An 11425-nucleotide genomic window follows, 5' to 3' on the forward strand; every position below is an offset into this window, starting at 1 on the left:
TCCACCCACTGGGGAACCAGGGGCTTCCGGCGCCTCACCTGGCTTTCCCTGCACCCGGGCACCAGTTCCGGGTTTATGGGGCACCCAGGGCAGACAAAGTCCCTGCCCACCAAACCAGCAATGTGCCTGTGAGTGGTCACGGCAGGGCTTGAAGCGTCCAGAAGTCGAGCTGGGAGCCATTTGACTCTGTACTTGTGGCTGGTGGCTCTCACGTTCTTTTATTTCCAATGTCGTCACTTGTGAAAATAAAAAGGCTGCGCTCTGTTAAGTTGGACCCCAAAATAGTTTCTTTTGGGTTTTTTTTTTAGTCCTGTTTTTAAAAACAGACCCTGATTTTTTTTATTGTAGTAAAACATACACAAAAGTTACCATCTTGATCATTATAAGTGCATAGCTCAGCGGTCTTAAGTACATTCACATTGTTGTGCAAACATCTCCAGAACTTTCTCACCTTCCCAAACTGAAACTCGGTCCGCATTAAACACTAACTCCCCAGCCCCTCCCCCAGGCCCTGGCCCCCACCATCTACTTTCTGTCTCTATGGATCTGAGTCCTCTAGGGGCCTCCTGTGAGTGGAATCCGACAGTATTTGTCCTTCTGTGTCTGGCTTCTCTCACTGAGCATCATGTCCCCAAGGTCCATCCATGTTGCAGCAGGTGTCAGAATCTCCTTCCTTTTTAAAGATGAATAATATTCCACTGTGTGGATGGATCGCAACTTGTTTATCCATCATCTGTCGATTTGGCTTCTGTGAATAATGCTCTTATGAATACAGATGTGCAAACACCTGCATGGTTTTAGGAATTGAACTTTGCTCTGGATTCTCTGACTTAGGCCTCGGCAGCCCTGTCAGCATCTCGACCGAATGAGTCTGGTGGAAAGACCCCCCTGCCCCCGACAAGGCTGCCAGGAGTTTCTCCTGATATTGGGCTGGTCCACCCCCCAAGAGTAGAGTGGACCACCCATTACTGAGCCCAGTGCTGGGTGCCAGGCAGTAAGAGGAGACTCAGATAGGACTGGGACCAGGTCTGACATCCCTCCTTCCCTTGGGAACACCCCAGAATCATTTCCGCCTTCCACCCGTAAGCCCTACAGAGAACTCCTGGGAGCCAGGCTCAGCTACCAGTCTGTCTGTCCGTCTTTTCCTCGTGGGACATGTCTCCTTGTCTCCTTTCAGCATGCTGGTCTCGTCCCCAGAATGGTTTGGTAAGAACACCATCTCCCTCGAGCTGAGTGCTAGACCTCTATTAATGTGGCCTGAAATCACATTAGCTTTTTCAGAATCTCAGCTGCACTATTAATTGCCTGGTTTGTCCATACAAACCTGTGATGGGCAGAATAATGGTCTCCCAGAGACGTCTGTGTCCCTTACGTGGTCAGAGGGACTCTGCAGATGGTATTAAGTTGAGGCTCTTGACAAAGGAGATTATCCTGGATTCTCTAGGGGCCCAGCATCATCACAGGGTCTTTATAAGACCCTGTGATGGGAGGGTCAGAGACAGAGAGAGACGGGAGATGCTGCACTGTTGGCTGTGAGGATGGAGGACGGGGCCACGTGCCAGGCATGCGGCGCCACTGGAAGCTAGAAAAGGCAGAAACCGATGCTGCCCTGGAGCCTCCGGAAGGATCAGCCCAAGACCCATTTTGGACTTCTGACCTCTAGAAATGTAAGAAAATTAATCTGTGTTGTTTTCAGTCACTACATTTAGGGTAATCTGTTACAGTCGCCCAAGGAAACTCATACAAAACCCTCACAGGATGTTCTATCTGGTGCAATTACCTCTTTAAAATTTTTTTTTTTTATTTTAGAAAAGAAATATATATGAACTGAAGAAAAATGCAAATATTCAGAGAAGCAATAAAGTCACCCTTATCCCACCACCTAGAGATAAGCACTGTTGATACCTCAGTGTGTGTACAAAGCATATACATGTGTATATTTTTAAGAATAATGGGACCTTTTATTTTCATTTATTTAAAAAATTTTGGGGGGCCATGTAGCACAGCATGTGGGATCTTAGTTCCCCAGACAGGGATCAAAACCACAGTGGAAGTGCAGAGTCCTAACCACTGGACCGCCAGGGAAGTCCCTACCCCAGAATAATGGGACCTTTTAAATGTACTGGTTTGTAACCCACTTTTCTAGTTACTATAGCTTGACCGTCTCAAAATATTTCCTTTGGATAAATTTCTAGATACAGAATCTCTGGGCCAAAGGCTGTGCATATTTTTAGGCATTTTTGGTCAAGCAACTTTTTTTCGGGTGTTTTAATTTCTGTGTGTTTTTATAAAATTAAGGTATAGGCTATATACAATAAAATGTACAGATATTACGTATAGAGTTGGATGAATCTGACAAATATATACACCCATGTAGACTCAATTTTTGCTTCTTTTTTGTTGTTAAATAAATGTTTTATTTCAGAAATATTTTAGATTTACAGAAAACTTGCAAAGATTCCAGAAAGGCTTCCCATATACCCCTTCACCCATCTTCCCCTAAGGCTGTCATGTATCACCACGGTATCTTTGTCACAACTAAGGAACGAACACCTGTAAATCACCACGAACAAAACTCCACACTGTCTTTACATTTCACCAGTTTTTCCACAAATGCCCTTTTTCTGTTTCAGGATCCCATCCAGGAGCCCATACTGCACTGAATCAACTGACTTCCCACCTTAAAAAAATAATAATTGTAGTAAAATATACATACATCACATTGAGCATTTTAACCCTTTCTAAGTGTGCAGTTCAGTGGCATTAAGCACATTCACATTGTGGGGCAACCATCCCCACTATCCATCTCCAGGACTGTCTCATCTTCCCAGACTGAAACTCTGTCCCCTTTTACTCAATGGCTTGCTTTTTTTTTTCTTTTTGGCCACAGTGCGTGGCTTTCGGGATCTTTGTTGCCCTGACTAGGGATCCAAACCTTGCCCCCTGCAGTGGAAGCACAGGGTCTTAACTATTGGACCGCCAGGGAAGTCCCCTCAGTTGGCTTTTGAGAGTGTGCATAGAACTTTACAGCTCTCCCAGGAAGGTTAGTGTTTCTTTGTGTGTTTGCTGTGATATGCCTTGAATCCAAATTTATCTCCATTCTCCCAGAACTGATAAGCTAGCCTTCAGCATCTTGGCATCTTTATTCAAAGTCACTGGTGAAAAAGATTAGATAGATAGATAGATAGATAGATAGATAGATAGATAGATAAACATATACACATATGTATGTATGACTTGTTGAAGTACTAACCTCCAGTACCTTAGAAGGTGGCTTTATTTGTGAATAGGGTTGTTGAAGATGTAATTAGTTAAAATGAGTTCATGCTGGAGCAGAGTGGGCCCCTAATCCAATGTGACTGCTGTCCTTATAAGAAAGGGGCATTTGGACGCAGAGACAGATGAGCACAGAGGGAAGATGACCTAAAGGGACCTGGGGAAGCTGGCCACCTGCAAGCCAAGGGAGGCCTGAAGCTACTGGAAGGAAGCCAGGCGAAAGGCCTGGGACAGACCCTTCCCCAGAGCCTTTGGAAGGAGAATGACCCTGCCAATACTTTGACTTTGGACTTCCGGCTTTCCGAACTGAAAGGGAATACATTTCTGCTGTCCCCAGGCACCCAGTTTGTGGTACTTTGTTACAGAGGCCCTAGGAAACTAATTTATATACATATTTCATAGGGTCCTTATAAGAGGGAGTTAGGAGGGTCAGAGTTAGAGAGAAATGGGAGGATGTCAAGCTGCAGGTTTTGAAGATGGCAAAGCAGATCATGAGCCTTTTAAAAATAAGTGTAGGGAGGGACTTCCCTGGTGGTCCAGTGGTTAAGACTTCGCCTTCCAATGCAGGGGGTGTGGGTTCGATCCCTGGTCGGGGAGCTAAGCTCCCACATGCCTCAGGGACCAAAAAACCAAAACATAAGACAGAAGCAATATTGTAACAAATTCAATAAAGACTTTAATAAATAAATAAAAATAAGTGTAAGGAGGGACTTCCCTGGCGGTCCAGTGGTTGGGACTGAGCGCTTCCGTAGCAGGTTCGATCCCTGGTTGGGGAACTAAGATCCCGAGTGCTGTGCGGCCAAAGAAAAAAGGACCCTGTCCACCTTCCCCCACTATTGTCTCCAACTATGCTGACCGGGCTGCCCACACCAGCATCCCAACTGGTATTGCCCTGCTCAGGGCTCTTACACAGTTATCGGAAAGATTAACAAAACATAAAGCAAGGCACATGTCTGCTCGAACCCAGGCTGATGTCTTTCTTTTTTTTGAATTTTATTTTATTTATTTTTTTATACAGCAGTTTCTTATTAATTATCCATTTTATACGTATTAGTGTATATATGTCAATCCCAATCTCCCAATTCATCCCATCACCACCACTCCCCTGCCACTTTCCCCCCTTTGTGTCCATACCTTTGTTCTCTACATCTGTGTCTCTGTTTCTGCCCTGCAACCTGGTTCATCTGTACCATTTTTCTAGGTTCCACATATATGCGTTAATATACAGTATTTGTTTTTCTCTTTCTGACTTACTTCACTCTGTATGACAGTGTCTAGATCCATCCACATCTCTACAAATGACCCAATTTCGTTCCTTTTTATGGCTGAGTAATATTCCATTGTATATATGTACCACATCTTCTTTATCCATTCATCTGTTGATGGACATTTAGGTTGCTTCCGTGACCTGGCTATTGTAAATAGAGCTGCAGTGAACATTGGGGTACATGTGTCTTTTTGAATTATGGTTTTCTTTGGGTATATGCCCAGGAGTGGGATTGCTGAGTCATATGGTAATTCTATTCTTACTGATGTCTTTCCATCAATACTTTTTGGGGGGTACCTTTCAATTTTTTAATTTTAATTTTTTGGAAAGGAAAAACATTTAATTTTACTCACAAATGACCACGCTTCATACTAATGGGATGTGCGAATCCATTAGGCACTGCAGGAGTTCCCAGACTTTGGAATGAGATGGCGCCTGGCCACCCTCACATCCTGTTCCAGGCCGACTTTCCTTTTGAACTTAAAACAAAATTTTTTGGCAACATATATATGACATAAAATTTACCAATTTAACCATTTTTAAATGTAAAATTCAGTGACGTTTAAGTGTACTCACATTGTTGTGCAAAAATTACCACTATCCATCTCCAGAGCTTTCCCATCTCCCCAAACTGAAACTCTGTCCCCATGAAACACTGACTCCCCACCCCCTCCCCCAACCCCTGGCCCCCACCATCTACTTCTTGTCTCTGTGGATGTGACTCCTCTAGGGACCTCCTGTGAGTGGGATCAGACAGTATTTGTCTTTTGTGTCTGGTTAATTTCACTGAGGATCATGTCCTCAAGTTTCATCCATGTAGTAGCAGGTGTCAGAATCCCCTTCCTTTTTAAGACTGAGTAATATTTCATTGTGTGGATGGACTACATTTTGCTTTTTCATTCATCGGTCAATGTACATTTGGGTTGTTTCCATATTTTAGCTACTGTGAATACAGCTGTTATTAAACATGGGTGTTTCTTTGCTCTTTAAAAATTGAGATGTTATTCACTACCAGAATATTCACTCTTTAATGTGGACAATTCAGTGGTTTTCACAGAACTGTGCAACCGTCACTACTATCTAATTTTTGAACATTTCCATCACCCCCAAAAACTACCCCATCCCCCTTAGCAGTCCCTCCCCTCCCCCTCCCCTAGGCCCTGGCAACCACAAACCCACTCTCTGTGTCTGTGGATTTGCCTGTTCTGGACGTTTCCCATCAATGGAATCACACACTATGAGTCCTTCTGTGTCTGGCTTCTCTCACTGAGCATCGTGTTCTCAAGACGCATCCATGTTGTAGCGAGTGTCAGCGCTTCACTCCTTTTTATGACTGAATCCATGACACTTTAGTCCAAAGCACTTGCCTGGCCTGCAGGTGCCCGTTTACTGCCCTCTGACTCTGCTGCTCCAGCCATACTGGCCTCCGGGCTGATCCTCCATCATGAGGGGTGGTCCCACCTTGTACCCTTTACCCTCAGGCCTGGGAACCTGCTCCCATATCCTCATTCAGATCTCTGCTCAGTATCACTTCCTTTGAAGAATTCTCCCTGATGATCATTTCAGTAACAGAACTAGCCCCTAGACAAACCTAGCCATGGTCTGATTCTATGAGGTCTCTCACCTTTTGCCATCTTTGGGCTATTCTACAACTGTGTACGTGTAGAAAACGGATACTTATGGCAATGATCCTTTTTTTGTTTTCTTTTGTTTATTTGTTTACTTATTTAGGCCACGCGGCGCTGCTTGTGGGATCTTAGCTCCCCGACCAGGTATTGAACCTGGGACCATGGCAGTGAAAGCGCTGAGTTCTAACCAGTGGACCTCCAGGGAACTCGCTGGCAATGATTCTTGTCCAGACAAATACAAATGAATCATACACAGTCCTGTTTTCTTCTGTCTGTAATTCATTCCAGCATTGCTCACCTGTCTCTATAGGAATGTTCTTCGGATTTTCCTTTGAACCCGTTGTAACATCTTGCTGGTTCCCTCATTAATTAATGAACGAAATAAAATCTTTTGACATGTGTTCATTTAAAAAAAATAGCCCCCAGGCCCCCATCACTGTCTATTCAGTTACTCGCCGCTAATTGTCTGAAATGATTTTATCTGTCTCTTTGCTTATTGTCAGTATTTGCCACTACAATGTAAGCTGGAGACCAGGGACTTCGTCCATGGGAGGCACTAAGGGCTGGCTAAGTGGGCTTCCAGGCAGACCAAACACTGAGCAGAATGTTCTAAAATCGTCATGGCGTCAACATCAAGCTCAGTGATCCCCTCCTGGGTTTTATTTGATTTATTAATTTTTTCAAGGTGGTTGCAGTGACTCTATTTCATAAACTACATTATGCAAATTATAGGCAGATTTAAAAAAAAATTTTATTGGAGTATAGCTCTTTACAATATTGTATTAGTTTCTGCTGTATGGCAAAATGAATCAGGTATACGTATACATATATCCCCTCTTTTTTGGATTTCCTTCCCATTTAGTTCACCACAGAGCTCTGAGTAGAGTTCCCTGTGCTATACAGTAGGTTCTCATTAGTTATCTATTTTATACATAGTATCAATAGTGTATATATGTCAATCCCAATCTCTCAATTCCTCCCACCTCCCCACCCCGGGTTTTAGAACCTGCCTATGTCCCTGCCTTTTTCAAAAGTGGAACACTTACCCTGCAGCTCCCTTTCCCAGAAGTTCCTCCAGGAATATCAGCTAGGATTCCCAAGGCCCATGTGCAAACTCTGTTTTTGTTTGTTTCGTTTTGTTTCGACTGCGCCACGCGGCTTGTGGGATCTTAGTTCCCCGACCAGGGATCGAACCCGGGTCCACGGCAGAAAGTGTTTTAACACCTCGAGCTGTGAGACCCCTGGGTCCAGCTACAGCCCCTAATTCACCCACAGCAGTCAGGGAAGGCCCCTCATCCACTCCCTCTTGGGTCGTGGTTGAGAGAACAGTCAATACCTGTTGAAAAACCTAAAGACGTAATGTAAATGGGAAAAGAATTTGAAAAAGAATAGATACATGTATATGTATAATGGAATCACTTTGCTGTACACCTGAAACTAGTCCAACATTGTTCATCAACTGTGCCCCAATATAAAATTTAGAAACAAAACAAAACAAACAAGCAAGCAAAACCTAAAGACATCTGATCCAAGTTCCCAAAGGCACCTTGCCTTGTTTGGTGGCTGCTTTGTGAGCCTGTGAAAGAGGTATGGCGCTCGCTGCCATCGGTAAGCTGAGGCCCAGAGTGGGAGGGTCACCTGGGCTGCAGAATCAGAACAAGAAGATTGGTCTCAAGAAATGCCAGCTTCATGCATGGGAGCCTTAGGGGTTCAGACAGCCACCCCCCTAGGTTGTGGAGGAGCTGGGGTCTGGGATGGAGAGATGGCGGGCTCCCTCTTGCCCAGAGCTCACTTGGCCCTGAGATTCTCCTCCACGTCTTCCCCCAGGAGGGAGCGAGCTCTCAGGAACTCAACCTGTCTCATCCAAGAAGCTCCCTAGATGACAGCTAACATCCCCTCTTGAAAACCTTTATGACTCAGGAAACCTGAACTCCGGTCCCCCTTCCAAGCTCAGCACCCGTATGACCTTCTGTAGTAACTGAGATACCCTCTTTTAAAATATCTCAGGTATTTGGAAGCTTAAATGAGATCACAAAGATGTAAGAATTTTGTCAACTGCAAAATGTTCCTCAACCAAAAAGTAAAGCTATTGTAAACCAACTATACTTCAATAAAAAAGTAACTCTAGGGACTTCCCTGGTGACGCAGTGGTTAAGAATCCACCTGCCAATGCAGGGGACACGGGTTCGAGCCCTGGTCTGGGAAGATCCTACATGCCGTGGAGCAACTAAGCCCGCGAACCACAACTACTGAGCCTGCATGCCACAACTACTGAAGCCTGTGTGCCTAGAGCCCATGCTCTGCAAAAGAGAAACCACTGCAATGAGAAGCCTGCACACTGCAACAAAGAGTAGCCCCTGCTCGCCCTAACTAGGGAAAGCCCGTGCACAGCAACGAAGACCCAATGCAGCCAAAAACAAATAAATAAATAAATTTGTTTTTTAAAAAAAGTAACTCTCTCTATATAATTTCTATTAAGATATAATTCACATGCTATACAATTCACCCTTTAAATTGTTTAATTCAGTGGTTTCTAGCCTAGTAATAGAGTTGTGCAACCATGGCCACTATCTAATCCCAGAACATTTTCATCACCCTAAAAAGAAACTTCACGTCTATTGGTGCACTCCCCCCACCCCATTCTCTCCAACACCTCCCAGCTCCAGGCATCCACTAACCCACTTTCTGTCTCTGGATTTGCCTGTTCTGGACATTCCATGTACATGGAATCATACACTATGTGGCCTTTTGTGTCTGGTTTGTTTCACTGAGCATCATGTTTTCAAGGTTCATTCACATTGTAGCATGTATGTGCTTCACTCCTTTTTAAGGCTGAATAATATTCTATTGTATGGATGGACCACATTTTACTTATCCACTAATCAGTCGATGGACACCTGGACTGTTTCTACTTTTGGCTCTTAGGAATAATGCTGTTATGGATATTCCTGTTGTCATTTCGCTTGGGTAGAGACACCTAGGAGTGGAATTGAGGGATCATATGGTTACTCTCTGCTTCACCATTTGAGAAAGCGCCAAACTGTTTTCCACAGCAGCTATAACATTTTGCATTCCCACCAGCCACATATGAGGATTTCAGGTTCTCTCCATCCTCACCAACACTTGTTACAGTCTGTCTTTTTGATTCTAGCCAACCTAGCAGGGGTGAAGTGGTGTCTCCTCGTGGTTTTGATTTGCATTTCCCTGATGACTAATGATGTTGGGTAACTTTTCATGAGCTTGATTGGTTATTTATATATCTTTTTTGAGAAATGTCTATTCAAATCCTTTGCCCCTTAAAAAAATTGGTAGTGTTTTTATTGTTGAGTTAAAGATTTCTTTATATATCCTGGGTAGTAGACCCTTATCAGATCTATGATTTGCAAATATTTTCTCCCATTCTGTAGGTTTTTCTTTCACTTTCTTGAAGGTGTTCTTTGAAGCACATAGGTTAAGTAATGTGCTACTTTAGAAGTATTTTTTATTTTATTATAAGTAATAAATGCATGATACAAAATTCAAAAGATCAAAGAGAGTAAACAGAAGCTCTCTCACTCTGCTCCCAGAAGCAACACCTGTTTATGGTGACAAGAATTATCGGTTCAAAATATTATACAGCTTTGCAGCCTAGCCCATATAACTCGAATTCAAGTCACCCCGCTGGCATGCTGTGTGACTTTGGCAAACTTCTTACCCCCTCTGGGTCTCGGTGTCTTTATCACATACATCAGGGATGATAACCCCTGCTCCACAGATAGACTAAAATAACACACAAAGGTGGAACTCAGAAAATGAGAGCTGGTGTTACTACTCACCCTAGAACAAATCTGTTCTGAGGCAAGTTTCAAGTATTTATCAACTTTTGTATTGTTTTATGGCTATGATGGAGTTGGTTCTGATACATTCCAAGAACCCGTTAGCCAAGCACATTGGCGGGGGTGGGGTCTGCCAATGAGGTAAAAAAAAATGCCTTGAGTGTGTGCGTGAATTTTTCACCTTTGGAGATGTGGGTTTCAACTCTACACTGGCCAGGAACAGGGTGGGGGGAAGGGTATGGCTCAAATAATAATAATAATGACAGCAATAACAGCATGGTCACATCTATCCTGTGTTGAGGACTTCCCACCAGCAGGCACTGTTCTGTTTAAGTATGTTACATGTACCATCTTGTTTCTCCTTTGTCACAACCCTAGGAAGTCTCTACCATCATTCTTTTTTAATTAAAACATTTTTTTTAATTTTTATTTTTTGGCCACGCTGCGGCATGTGGGGATCTTAGTTGCAGGACCAGGGATGGAACCCATGCCCCCTGCAGTGGAAGTGCAGTGTCTTAACTACTGGACCGTCAGGGAAGTCCCTCTACCATTATTGTTTACAGAGGACTCTGAGGGTCAGAGAGGTTAAGTAAGCTGCCCAAGGTCACACAGCAACTCAATCTTTTATACTTTATTAGGTTTTCAAATAGTATCTACTTGGGTATCTTTTTTTGGGGAGGGGAGGGGGTGGGACTGAGGAGTGGGGGTCAGGACAAAGCTTTGCTCCCTTCCCTCTCTTTGCACTGCAGGGACAGGAGTGGGCACAGGGTAGGGGTACGCCATCCCAGCATTTATTTTCTGAAGGACCTGCCCACAGCCCTTCCGGCAGGGTCCAGAGCCAGGTGAAGCTGGGTTCAACATCCTTGGCCACTGTCCCTCTCTGGGTCTCAATTTCCTCAAATGTAAGATGGAAATCATATGATCCCTGTTTTTTCCCAGGGCCTGATAAGGATTAGATTCAACGCCAATCCTACATACGAGTTCCCTGCCCCTTCTGAGTCAGGTTATTAACTGTAGAGAAGGGTGCCAGATATCTGAGGCTGGGTGGTACAGAGGGGACCCTGAGTCACCCCTGCTCTGGCTGAGTGGGTGGAGCTTGGGCGGGATGGCAAAAGAGACCATTGAGGACTAAGGCTTGAGGTTCAGGTATCTACAGAGACCAAGCACTGCCCTGGGACCTGCACGTTGGAAGGAAGAGGGCTTATATCCCAGGCAGGGTCGTTAGAACAAAGTCCCTGGGCTCCGCCCTCACGCTAGACGCATGCGGCCCCTCCCTCAGTCCCTTTCCACCTACCCCGGGGCTGGTTTCAGGCTGCAAGTCCTGGGGCTGTCGCTTCCCTTCTGGGGGCCTCCCGGGTTTCCCCTTGAAGCCCAATTATTATTACAAAAGCCAATTCAACCCATTTGGGCGTTTAAAGGCACTTTTAATACGTGTGTGA

The sequence above is a fragment of the Lagenorhynchus albirostris genome, chromosome 3 (genome assembly GCF_949774975.1).
Source record: "Lagenorhynchus albirostris chromosome 3, mLagAlb1.1, whole genome shotgun sequence".
NCBI classification, from domain to species: domain Eukaryota; kingdom Metazoa; phylum Chordata; class Mammalia; order Artiodactyla; family Delphinidae; genus Lagenorhynchus; species Lagenorhynchus albirostris.